We start from the raw sequence: 14,491 nt of genomic DNA on the forward strand, positions 1-14,491 counted from the left end.
CAGACCTAAAACTATATTATAAAGCAGCAACCCATTTGATACTGGCTAAGAAAAAGAGTAGCTGATCAGTGGAATAGGTTAGGCTCACAGGACAAAATAGTCAATGACTATAGTAATCTAATGTTTGACAGACCCAAAGATTTTGGGATAAGAATTCACTATTTGACAAAAACTGCTGGGAAAATTAGAAACTGGTATGGCAGAAAAAGTGATATTATAAACAAGTTAAAAGAACATAGATAGACTAAAAGCCACAACCATCTTTGGCCAATGGTCACCAATGTTGTCTGCTTCCATTGGCCACGTCACTTGCTGTAACTTTCTGTCTGACCTGTGACTTCCCAGGGTCCTCCTTGGACCCAGAGTTCAATACCTCATCTTCAGGCTCTAGGAATAGGGATCATGTGATTTAGGCCTAGGCTCAATACTGAGAAAGCTGCATCCAATCAGTCCCATTCACTCAGGTTCAGTAATGTGAAGAATTCACAATGGCCATTCTCTTTGACAAAAAATAGATTTATTTAGAAGTTATAGACAAAATGAAGAAACACAGTAATGACCCGGAATGGAAATAGAGTTGGGAGAGCACATAGCAAGGAAAGGGGTTTTAATAATTAATGATATTTTCCATCATTTCCTTAGTGGAACTCACAATTATCCAGGAGAAAGGGAACACCCTATGAGACTGGGGCATGCCCTTAGCTGGCAGGCTAATCCTAAAAGAGATTTAGCACTTTAAAAGGTAGTTCTAGAAGAAAAAAGCCATCATTAGGCATAATGGAGTTTGAGAAGAGAGATTGCATGTGGCATGAGGAGGGTGAAGAGAAAGATACAGGGGTGAACTGACCCAAAGAGGTTTAGCAAAGATGGCATGGGTCAAAAGCAGATTTATAGAAGAAATTTACTTTCAAGAATATGACTGGGATTTCTTGGCTGGACATAGTAAGGTGGGGCTGCCCTGATCTCCACAGAGAGGATAGGCCTCAGGGGTTTGACTTAACTAGGATTTCTGACTAGATCATCTTTGCAGAGGGTGGGACCACAAGATTAAACTGCTTCCTATTAGTGCTTTGCCCCAGGGAGCAATTCCATCGATGTTTCATTCTTTCTCTACCAACTGCTCCTAGAACCTCATCACATAGTACAATTTACCTTTTCCTCTTATGCAAGGTGGTCTGGATTAGTGAAAAGACGGTTAGATTTGGAGTCAGACAATCTGGGTTTGAATTTCAGCTCTTCTACTGAGATCTATAAGTGATTTCCCCACTCAGGGGAAATGCATCAATCAAGGGGAAATTCAGGACCAATGCATCAATAAGCACCATTTATTAAATACCTACCATGTATTGTGCAAGACTCTTAGTATACAAAGACAAACAAAAATCCCTGACTTCGTGGAATTTGATTTGGAATCTAGGGAGGAATTACATGTATACTTATTAAATGGGGTAGATAGATATGAAGGGAATGTGGGGTAATAAGAACAGTTGGAGGTATCCAGAAAGGCTTCATGAAATAAGCATCACTTGTGATAAGTTTAAAGGAGGCCAGAGATTCTAACAGAGATGTGAAGAGGAGTAAATGCTAGACAAATGGACTATGAAGTGTGAGGAATAGGAATGGGTTAGTTGGACCATAATGTTTTTGTGAAGAAATATTATAGAAGTCAAGAAAAGTAGGGTGGATGGAACCAATTCAACAGAAAGGTGTACGTTACTCTAGAGGAAACATGGAATCTCTGGAGCTTTTTGGACAGAGTAATAAAGTAGATATGGACATTAGAATGGCACTTTAGCAACTGAATGGAGTGAAGAGTAGAAGAGGGGAGAAACTGAGAATGTTGATCTTCAGTCATTTCAGTCATATCTGTGACCTCGTTTGGGGTTTTCTTAGAAAAGATACTGGAGTGGTTTGCTTTTTTCTTCTTCAACTCAGTTTACAGATGAGGAAACTGAGGCAAACAGGCTTAAATAACTTGCCTAGGATCACACAACTAGTAAGTGTCTGAGGCTGGATTTGAATTTAGGAAGATGAGTCTTAACTGGTTTATCTATTGTACCACCTAGCTGTCCCCCACCCTCCCAAAAAACCCAAATATTTGTAGTTGTTCAGTTGTGTCAACACTTCCTGACTCCATTTGGGATTTTTTGTTTTGTTTTTCTATTTTGATTCTTTTTTGTTGTTGTTGCAGATACTAGAATCATCTGCATTTCCTTCTCCAGATCATTTTTACACATAAAGAAACTGATGCAAACAGGATTAAGTTACTTATCCATGGTCACACAGCTGTTAAGAGACTAGATTTGAACTCAAGTAGTCTTAACTTCTGGACCAACATTGTATGAACTGGGCCACCTAGCTTCCCCTAGTATGTTGGTGCTATCAAAATAAATAGGCAAATTAAAAAGAGAATTATTTGGGGGAGAAAACTGGACTATTTTGGTCATTTTTAGGTTGATAGGACTAAGGAACATTCATTGAAAAATATGCTAAATAAATAGATGAGAAAATCTGCTCAGAGGAGAGAGTAGGATGAATCCATAAGAGAGTTATCGGCGTAGAAATGATCATTGAACTCATAGAAGCTGATAAAGCATCAAAAAAAAATAAAAAGTGAAGAAAGCCTAGGACAAAACCTTGGAGTAGGACATGGGCAATGATACTGAAAACTCAAAAAAAAATTGGAAAACAAAGTGTCAGGAGAATTTAGACAGGAGCCTGAGGGTATCTGCTTCCAATGTTTTAGAGAGGTCACAGAAGACAAGGACTAAAAAAAGTGCAATGGATTAAGCAATTGAGATTATTGATAATTTTGTATAATGAGCAAGTTGGAATAGGTGATTTCCAAGATCTCTGCAGGATCATGTCTATGAATTTATCTCCTCCAACACTTCTTCCTTAATTAATTCAGAATAATTTATTACCTCCCTTATTCCCAATACACCCTGCCTCATTTCTGTGTGCTGGATGCTGATTGTTTGATTTCTTTATTAAGAAGTATATTTACTTTTTCACTTATAAAAACTGTAAGTTGTACCCTTAACAATAGATGTTATGGTGTAAAGCTGATAGCATTCAACAGAATGAAAACTTAAAAAAGAACAAGAAAACGAAATTATGGTCTAAATAATTAAAAAGTAGATTTCTTAGAATAACACATGTGAAAAAACTGCTTTTTTCCCCCCATAGGCGGATTTTACACTATTATCAGATCTATGGACTAGAGTTTTGCTAAAACCTGATCATCCAGTTTTAGTTCATTCTTGCTGCCAGCTTCCTGAGCACCTTGCCCCATTAAGTTCCTGGTTCTCTCATGACAAGATAAAGGTTTTAAGATCAAAGAGCCACAGATTAATTCAAGAGTTAAGAGAAGCACAACGGATAAGTGAATGATTAAGCATTTTTTAAAATGCTTACTACATACTAGTTCAATTCTAAGTGCTAAAGACCCAAAGATGAAAAAAAGACGCGATTTTCAAGAAACTTATATTCACAGCAACTCCCAGAGTTGCTCAGCAGAAAGTGTGCTAAGCCTTGGAAAGATTTACATGATCTGATGCTAAGTGAAATAAGCAGAATCAGGAAAACATTTTGCACAGCAATAGCAAGGTTGTGCCATGATCAGCTTTGACAGATTTGATTCTTCTAAGTGGTTTAGTGATCCAAGCCAATCCCAATGGACTTTGGATAGAAAACACCATCCACATTCAGAGAGAGAACTATGGAGATTGAATGTAAATCAATAGATGCTATGTTCATTTCCCCCCTTTTTTCTTCTGTTTTTTCTTCTCTAATGGTTTTTTTCCCTTTTGTTCTGATTTTTCTCTCTCAACATGATTCATAAGAAAAAAGGAAAAAAAAATTAATGTACATCCATAACCAAAAAAAAGTTGCTTATACATGTAATTGGGAAAAACACTTATTAGCTGTGACTCTGGGAAAGTCATTGAATTTCTGTTTGTCTCAGTTTCCTCTACTATTATTCATTTTTTTCAGTTGTTTTTCAGTCAGGTTTGATCCTTTGTGACTCTATGTGGAGTTTTCTTGGTAGAGATTCTGGAGTGGTTTGCCATTTCTTTCTCCAGCTCAATTTACAGATGAGAAAACTGAGGCAAATAGGGTGAAGGGTGAATTTGCCCAAGGTCACACAGCCAGTGAATGTCTAAGGTTGAATTTGAATTTAGGTCTTTCTGACTCCAAGGGCAATGTTCTATCCACTATACCACTTAACTACCCCAGGAGAGCTAGATAAGTGAAATTCTGAAAACCCTGGGAGGGTGGGATCTGAGTCAAGTTTGGGAAGCCACCAAATTTGAACCTAATTGGACCTGGTTTGAAATCTCAAACAATAGCAATGAAAAAAAGGTCATTAGGGGTAAATTTATAATAGTAAAGAGATTAGGTATCTCCCCAAATCCCTTCAATTTCTGAAATTATGAGATTCTGAAAAATTCCATTTTTTTTCCAATCAATCAGAAATAGCCACTTCCCAAAGATCTAGACATGGGCCTTAGTCTCTGGCTAAGAGGCACAAAAAATGACTAGAGCTAATTTCTGGTGATTGATGATTCAGAAGGATAGCTCTTCATTGAGGAGTAGTCCTTTCTGTAGTATAGAAAAGTAAAACATTATACTTTTGTCTTCTCTCTCTTGCCTTCTTGCTCTGCCTTCACAACTTTCTCTTCTTTAGACTTCCATCTTGTAGTATGGCAAAAAGAGGGGAGGAAGGAATTTCCCTACCTTACCAGACACACCCCAGCAACTCCATGGTTTACATGGAGTTTACATGGGCACAAGGATGTGGCCATGGAAGAAATATGTTTGCCTAGATAAGCTTGAGAGTAGATTTTCTTGAATTCATCAGTTCCTGACTCTGCCTTCCAATCTCCTTTTCTAAGTATAGATCAGTGACAAGAATTACCTTACAGGCAATCCTGAGTTTGAGAAATACTGAGTCTGATAAAAGAAGGAGGATTTCCTTAACATCCTTAACAGAATGGTTCTTGAAGGACTTCACAAATAGAGTCACCTTGCAGCCGAAAAATTTGATGACAATCCAGGATATCTAGACCTTGCTAAACCTTCATGATAATTATCATAAATTGCTTAGATACTCTAATTCTGATATTGATTGGATATGTATGTATGCATGTTTGTATACACACACACACACACTATATATATATATACTTCCTTCACAGATATATAGATATAGATATGTCTATATCTATATATTTGTGACCATGTAATGAGTATAATAGTGTTGAGGTAGGAAAAAGAGGACTCCAAGAATTTGGGGTCCCAGACTGGTGTGAGCTGTTGCAAAAGAATTTGCAGGCTTGAACCCATCTCCTGTCAAGGGGCAAAGTTTATTGTAAGTAATGATAATGCCATTACAAAGTGGATTGAATTATAAGGAAATTTAGCAGAGAAACAAGCAAGATTATACAGCTTTCAATCATAGATATGCTAATTCTATGGTTCATAGGTAGGAAGGAGTGATCTCTGGAAGGAGTGGTTCTTGGTTTTTTTTAGTTCATTTTTACTGACAAGATTACCAGTCAACAATGAATCGAGGAATGGTCTTATTCACTATTGTCTCAGGAGTTTGATATGTGGAAGTTTCCTGAGGACAGAAGCTATCTGACTAAGGAGTGGTCAGGTGTTGGGTGGGGGTTTCCTGAGGCAGATTCCAAAGCTAGAAGATTTAGGATTACTGATTTATTGTTAGAACAGAAGCCCCTCCAAGGTCAGGGGACCACAAATTCATATTACATCATTTTAGCTTTCTTTCTTTCTTTGTTATTTATGAGAGCTTTTGCTTTTAGTATTTTCTTACAGCTCTTTTGGTGTCACTCTGTGGGCCCCTGCCAGTGGGGAAATCACTTCTTTAGTCAGGCTAGGGAATTCCATGGGCAATAGGGGCATTCAGGATTGTTGGGTGTACCCTCAGCATTCTCAAGACAGCCCACATATGGAGCATTATTTTGCAAAGGTCTCATTCCTAAATGTCATCATCCCCCTTCTTGATGCCATCCTATTTGTACTAGCTACCCCACAGAGGAAGAACTTTAATCTGACTATCCTTTCTTCTTGCCAGAAAGATAATAATTATAGGATATCCATTACAAAATTATTCTGGCAAACTTGCTCATAATGTTTCTACACCACCTTCCTCAAAGCTTCTTCATGGCCTACTGAGAACTAACATTCTGAATCCTGAAGTCAATCAGTGGAAAATTCTCTATGACCTACATCAAGCTACTCACTTAAAAAAAAACATGCTCTCCAATCCTTGTGAAAACTAGGTTCACTGACAAGTGAACAATTAAACACATCTGTCACATATGCCGGGTTTGTGAAAGGACTGCTAAAGCCTTAGAGAAGGCTTGGCAGATGTGCCTCTTAGGGGCTTCAAAATGCATTTTGATTTTTGTTGTCATCTTTACTAATTGAGTAAAAATCTTCTTTGTAAGACTGAAGGCTCAGGTTTTTGCTAAAGATCAAACCCATTTAAGATTAAATATTATCTTCACTCTGAATGTTATCTCTCTATCCAATGTTTACCATCTTTTAAACATGTTGCTTGCACCTGAGTGCAAGGTCATCTGAGTGGCCTTTTCACTGTATATATTGCCATTGCTTCAGACACTGTCCCCCTTCAAGGAGACAAAAGCAGAAATTTTGGGGAAAACATCTTTGGTATTTATCTTAAGAAAAACTGTCTGGATGAGAGGCATTCATGATAGCCTCATTTTCCCCTCCCTTCCTCTAGGTGGGGTTCCTGGCTATTGTCCCTACTAACTCCATTTTTAATTATTCTTTTTGCTCATATTTGGCCTCTGGATTTTTAACCTACTTGTGAGATTTGTTTCCTCCAGGCTCCAAACTATGAACTTCCAACTATTTGTTCACCCTGAATACCACTAGCTAACTGATTCAGACTCCCAGCACTTCTCTGAATGCTGTTTTCAGTATCTTGCCTCCCCTACATCAGTCTGGACCCCCCTATGCAGGGACAGCTCTATTGCCTTTATCAGCATGAAGCAGCTTCAGAAGATGAGACCTCCGTCCCTTTGGCAAATGAATTTGGGATACTGCTTGAGGGGGGAAAATGATGTAATATGATTTTGTGGTCCCCTGACCTTGGGGGACTTCTGTTCTAACAATAAGTCAGTAATTCTAAATCTTCTAGTTTTGGAATCTGCCTCAGAAAACCCCTACAACCCAATGCCTGATCACTCCTTAATCAGATAGCTTCTGGCCTCAGGAAACTCCCATAGATCAAACTCCTGAGACAACAGTGAATAAGACCACTCCTTAATTCATTGCTTATTGATAGTCTTGTCAATAATAATTTGATCAACAGAGAACCACTCTTTCCAGAGACTACTCCTTCCTAGTTATAAGCCATAGATTGAAAGCTGTATAACTGTATCTCCTTGCTTCAATTTTTGTGCTGAATTCCCTTACAATTGTAAGGCATTACCATTACTTACAATCAATTTTGCCCCTTGACTAGGAGATGGGTTCAAGCCTGCAAATTCTTTTGAGATATCTTGTGATATTGGTCTGGGACCCCAAACTCTTGGGGTGCCCTTTTCCCAATCTCAACAATAAGATATATGCGTGTTTTATATTTCCTATTTTTGTGCATAAGAATCCATGAATTCTTTGCTTTTTAATTAGCTTCTGTCAAAGAGGAAATAAAACTATCTGACCTATATCTAATACCAGTAATATATATTTAGTATTTTTTTGGGAGAAGACTTTGTTATCCACATGTTGGGAAACGTTTACACACAGGTCGTGCCAGGGCTTTGTTTTAGATTTCCCTAGTCGAACTGGGAATAGTGGCAGAGCCAGAGAAAATTTGAATCCACTGGCATCAGGTCCCTTGTTCTCCCCTCCCCCAGCAACAGGTCTTTGAGAATCCAAAGCTCCTTGTAAGGGTGAAAATCCTGAAAGGGGTGACAGAAAAGTCCACAAACAATGAATACAAGATCTGCCTTTTCCCCTTTTCCCCCTCCCTACCTCATGAGTCTCACTTTCCCCAGGAACCTATAAAACTCTCCAAATGCCCTTAGGATTTCCAGAATGGCAACACTCTTTCCACCAAAGCTACATAGTCCACATAATTCATAGTTGTGGTAGACAACAAAGTCCAATTTTTCTCCTCCACATTGTAATTTTGTTATTGTTCAGATTCTCTAAGAAAACAAAGTTACTTCTCCCTTTCAGAAGGCCAGATTTAAGAACTTCAGTGAATTCCTCCTCCTCTCTTTTAGAGACTGAGTTCAGGAACTCTGAGTTCTTCATTGCTATCTTGGTTTCCTCCTCTCCTGAGAACATATGGATCTCCACCAGGATTTTCTTCATTACTTCACCAATGCTTTTCAATTGCTGCCATCTTTGGGGTACAGAAATTCCCTAGGAGATTTTATAAAGGCATATCACTTCCCAGACCAAAGACACTCTCTATGTGTAACCTTTCTTTTAGCTCTGGCTTCTGTTCATATTGAGTTCAAGGTGAGATCCTTCTGACTTAGTTTCTCAGTTCTGTTTCTTTGTTTCCCATCTCATCATTCCTAAGTCTCATAAGGTAGAACTATTATAATTGCATATCAAACTAAACTAAGGAAGTTTTATTTTGTCATGTGCATGCTTCTGGGCTGAGCCCTAAAGAACCAGTTCTGATGGTATTATCATACTCCCTGTATTTTCCTCCTAGAACAAATTCTATGATAAGAGCAAATGGACAACAAAAATTCAATTATATAATATCTTGTTTTTTTCAGTCTGAAAATATGTAGTCATTATATCCTAAATAATTTGTTGGATGAGTATTTGGTCTAATCATCTATTTGTTATAGATACATATAGATGTTTGTGAAATAAAATCCTTATAAGGTTTCCAAAATAATGTAAGAATAATATGACTGTCCATAAGACCTATTATTTTATTATTTATTGAAACTAAAGATGAAATATCTTTAACATTTGGATATACTGTGTGCCCTGTGACACAAAGATATTTCATTACATGAAAAGTTGTTGGCCAATCTACATTTGCTTTTTACATCTTATAGCAGTCCTTGTGAACTTGTCATTCTAACTCAGATTATCCTAACTTCTATTTGTTAGAATTGTATTTTATTCTACATTTTGGTCAGTTAGAGCTTCATTGGCCACTTCAAGGAACTAAATCAACCACTGGATACTTCAATCAGTTCCAGCTTACACCCCCCCCCCCAAAAGCCTGGGACTTTGCAAGTGACTCTGCTCAACACCCATTTTCAGCAGAAAGTAGTTTCAGAAGATGAGATCATCCCCCCTGCTCCCAGAGGATTTGGGGACCCATTTGGGGAGGAACTGGAACTGATTGGTGAATAGACCCTAAATTATCCAGTGTCTGGATGGGTCTCCTGTTACAATGTATTTGGGACTTAGAATGGCACAAATTTTCACATCTCAGATATGGTATTCCATGATGTTTTCAGGGTCTTCCATAACATACTGTATAGCATATTTTAAAATATCCACATCTGTTTCTAATTACAGATACTGTTTAAGGAATGGCACTGGAATCCAAATCATGAATGTGCTAGTAGAATATATTGTAAAATGTAACAATTGTGTTTTGTCCCAATGTCTTATTTCTATCCAAATGTCTTCTAATTCTCTACCTCTAGTTTTTATTATTGAACACCCATCCTATGTGCTGGTGCCTACTCAAATTAATCACCATTGGTACAGGCCAGCAGGTGAACAGGTTTGAGGTAACATGAAAGAAAAATTAGAAAACAAAAGTAGAAAAAGAGGAATTGTCGAATTACTCATTGCTGGAGTTGTAGCAACTATAGCAATTATTACATCACTTACTATTTCAACTTCAGCTCCTAACAGAATCTATTCAAATTGCTCAATTCACAAATCAATTAGCAAAAAATGTATCATAAGCTCTTAAAGAACAAATTAATATAGATAATGAATTAAAACAAGGGCCAAAGTTAATGGAACAATCATTAATATGGCTAGGGGATCACGTAAACAATTTGGAAACTCAATCACAACTAACTTATGATTATAAATTCACTTGTGTATATATAACTCTATAGACAGGATAATAATACCACCAATGTGACATGACTTCAAATAAGGAACAAAATAAATGAAGCTATATATAATTCCAATCTCACTTAGGATATATCTGAATTAGCTGACTTGGCAGAAAACATAGCAAAAAAATTAGTGTCCCTGGAATTGATACTGACAGCATAGCAAATGAAATATTTGAGTGGTTAAAAAGATATAGCCTGTAAATAATCTGACTTCTATGCTTTTGCATTTTTGTTTTTCTTGCATGCGTTATTCTTATACTCATTGGCTTAGTCCCTTGTGCTTTCTGGTATGTCTTAAAAGTAGAGGAAATGCAGAAGACCAGCAGCTCCATGCCCATATCAGCTCACCATCTCTAATAAGTGTAAAGGCCAGTAAGTTCATGCCCATGCTGCCTTACCATCTCTTCAGTTTTTGAAAGACATACTCCTGGTAAATTTAGGAGAAGGCATGTCATAGGAATGAAGCATTTCACTATACTATTTACCCCTTATTAATGAATTAAGGACATAAGGTAAATATTTGAGGTATGATAATTTCTGCTATTTAGTACTCTGTTTTGACAAGTACTTTAATATCAAGAAAACATCATAACTATTTACCATTCTGTTGATATTGATGAGCATCACAATTAAGCTATCTACAATTCTGTTTTGGTAAGTATTTTGGTATTGATAGTTAAGATAGGTACTGAAATGTCAAAGTATGGAATATGCATTAATCCTGGAAGGATATGATGAAGCTAGCTTGTTTTAACTCTAGCCTAAACAGTTATATTAAGCTGGCACTCAGATTAATAAACAAAGACTGCAAAGCATATCATCTGCCTTGCCTCAGATATTCATTTCATACTCTTAGTATTCAGTGGAGCTGGACTCCAACAATCTTCAATGTTTGAACACAAGAAATACATCATCCTTTAATATTAAATTGTCCCCCGCTTCTCCTGGTGACATTGACTTAGACAAGAAGATTGAATCACTCACTCTGCTTGTTGGTTATATTTTAAATATTTCCTCCAGTTGTTTCCCCATTTATTTTCTTTTGGATTTCTTCTTTTTATGATTGACAAATAAGTCTCTATCCTGGGAGGAAAACAATTTTTTTTCATTCAGATTTGTGATTTAGTTAATGTAGAGAATTTCTTGGTGAGGAATCTTCCTCTACAAATTGAGATTAGCAACTGTTCAATAATTTAGAGTCTTAAAGAATAATTTGCAACAGTGAAAGATTATAGGAAATTGCCTAGTCCTTTATCAGTGTGGGTCAAGGTAGAACTTGAATCTTGATTATTTTGAATCTTTAGACCAGTTCTCTATCTATTAAACTAGGCTGCCTATCAAAGAAAAATGATGATAAATCAAAGTGATGAATTGATAGTAAAATGTCATTTGATAGGGTACATATGAAGAACCTTTATTGACTATCTGAGGATAAAGATTGGGAAAATAGCTACCACCACCACAGAATCTTCTTTAAAAAAAAAAACAATTCTCAAAAAATTAGGATTCTAAGAGATGAATATAGGAACTGAATACATCCCAAGTCCAGGGAATATCTTTAAGGAAACAAAGAAGCAGGAAATGGGAGGTGAAAGTCTGGAGAACAGGAGGTAGGCTGGTTTGGCTGCAATACTTACCATATGAAGAGAATAATGTGAAATGTCTAGGTAGGTAGTCTGGAGTCATACTAAACACAGATTTTATCCTAGAAGGCAGTGGGAGTCAATGAAGATTTTTGAGCAGGAGAGTAAGCGCACAGAAGTAGGCAGTGATGAAGGAGCAATCTCAAAAGTCCCAATATAAGGGTAATTACTAAGCACAAGTAGCATTTGTGGTTTACAAATTATTTTCTCATCATAGGAGGTACTCAGGATGATTGTCTTTGACTCTTCACTATTACCATTTCCTGATGAGAAAACAACAGCCCAAGGAGGTCAGGGGCAAGTCCAACCACAACCATAGTCAAGAGAATGGGATTTGGTGAAACTAGACTCAAATGCAAGGACTCTCCCAGTCATATTGCTCTTCTACCATATATCTTCTATGTGGCCAAGCATGAGATGAATTTTGTATTAATTTTGTGTACATTTGAAAAAAATAGATTTTTTTTCTTAAAACAGAAGCCCAAATGTAAAAATAAGAGAAATAAATCCAAAAAAGAAACTATAGCTTATCTAGTTCATCTTCATTTTCCAAATGAGAAAAACAAAGTCTAGAGAAGTTAAAGGATTTGCCTGAGGTAACAAAGGTAATAAGTAGCCATGCCCAAACTTTAACAAAGGTCTTCCCTCTGTAATTTTTTTTAATAGTGATTTTTCATGGGATCACTGCTTATTGAATACAGCTCCTTATTAGCTTCTATGTCTCTTTTCTGATTTCCTCTCTCTAAAACTCTTATTTTGAACTAGGGAGCCTATCTATCAAGACACCCACAGGAATTATATGAACACAATTATAAAACACTTTATTAATTGGTCATGGGTAGGCTGAACCAATTGACAAGTTAATTTATTTAATCAGTACCACAATAAGCAAATTAGCATGACACTGAATTCTAAAATTGCCAAAAAAAAATTTATAGAACCAGAAAAAATAATAAAATTAATCCAGAGGAGCAAAAGGTCAAGAATATCAAGGGAATCAATTTTAAAAAATGTGAAGGAAGAGGAAGAAGAAGGTAGAGGAAGAAGGAAAAGGGGAAAAACAAAAAAAATAAAAGTTAAGCTAATTCTGAATGAAAAAAAAATGGATATTCAATGAATTGTCAGACTTTCAGAATTCCGTTGCAATAAGACAGAACTTAATAGAAATTTTTCCATTTAACCTCCAAGAGAAATATCAGGTAAATGTCAAAAGATTTATTTCCAGGGACTCAATAAGGACAAACTTTTTAAGCTTTATATATGGAAATGTAAATCACATCTCCAAGATTGTCATTATTGAGGGAATAATTTGAATTGGGGTAGAACTGAGTATGGTGTGATTTTAAAAAGCAAAATTATGTAGCAAAAGGTAAAAGGAGTAATTAGGTTATATGAATGAAGTACGAGAGCAAGAACTGATACACAAGAATTAGATGAGGGAGGAAGGCTGCTAGTTCTGGAATTTTACATTGAGTTTGGGGTTAAAGAATGAATAACATATATCTAGAAAGGTATAAAAGTCTTCTAAATTTATAAAATTATAAAATAGGGATAGAATAAAATAAGAATAATTTGAGAACTGGCCAAAGGAGATGGTCAGGCAGTTTTCAGATGAAAATGCTCTGAATTACTATGGATTAGAGAAACACAAACTAAAAAGAACTCTGAAGTCCACCTTACATGCATCAAATTTGCTAATAAGGCAGAAAAGAAAAATGACAAACACTGGAAGGGATGTGGGAAAATAGGTCCACTAATACCTATTAGTGGAGCTGTGAATTATTCTAACCATTTTGGAGAACAGTGTGGAACTATGCCTAAAAGACTATAAAACTGCACATACTCTCTTGACTCAGAAATCTCACTACTAGATCTATACTCTGAGTAAGTAAAAGAAAAGGAAATAGGACCCATAGGCACAAAAATATTTATAGCAGGTCTTTTTGTAGTTTTGTAGGGAAAAAAAATTGGATATTGAAGGGACATTCTTAATTGGGGAGTGGCTAAATAAGTTATGGCATATGAGTGTGATGGAATACATAATATGCTGTAAGAAATGATGGAGATGGATTCAAACTCGCGAAGACTTATGTGAACTGATACTTATAAGAACTAATACAAAGAGAATAATATACACAGTTAACAGCAATAATGCAAATATTGTGATATTGTAACAGGAAATTTATAAATTGCATCCATGAAAGACCTTAGTCCGTCACTAAATCAATGATCCACCATAACTCCAAAGGACTTACGATGAAAAATGTTATCTACCTCCAGATAGAGAACTGATGAAGTCATAATGCATATTGAAAATTATTTTCTCTTTTCTTTATTTTTCTTGTTTTTTATTTTTAGAACATGGCTAAATTCCTATTTGCAGAGGAAACTGAGGGTCAGAGAAGTTAAGTCACTTGCTCACACTAGTGTCTGAGGCAGTATTCATATCCAGGGCTTCTTGACTCCAAGTCCAGTGCCCTATCCACCATACTATCACCCTCACCCCCACCCCACCCCCTCTCTGTAGAAAAATGAGAACTTAAGAGAAATAAGAATGGCTGTTTTTACCCCAAGCTGAAGGTGCTGGGAATTTGATGTGCAGTCTTGAGAAATAACTATTTTTAGAGCTGAAAAGTGTGAGCAGATCTGAGGCCTCAAGAGCCATAATTAAAGCATCATTTTTTTCCCTATCTTTTTTGCTAAGCCTTTACTAGGGGCTCCAAAAGT

The 14,491-nt window shown here is 36.5% G+C and overlaps 1 long non-coding RNA gene across 2 annotated transcripts in view; it reads left to right on the plus strand.

Annotated features, from left to right (window-relative positions):
* Window positions 1-14,491, plus strand: part of LOC127553707 (uncharacterized) — a 55,899-nt gene that overhangs the window by 3,617 nt on the left and 37,791 nt on the right. The gene's annotated exons all lie outside the window — the stretch shown is intronic.

The sequence above is a fragment of the Antechinus flavipes genome, chromosome 3 (assembly GCF_016432865.1).
Source record: "Antechinus flavipes isolate AdamAnt ecotype Samford, QLD, Australia chromosome 3, AdamAnt_v2, whole genome shotgun sequence".
Taxonomy (NCBI): Eukaryota; Metazoa; Chordata; class Mammalia; order Dasyuromorphia; family Dasyuridae; genus Antechinus; species Antechinus flavipes.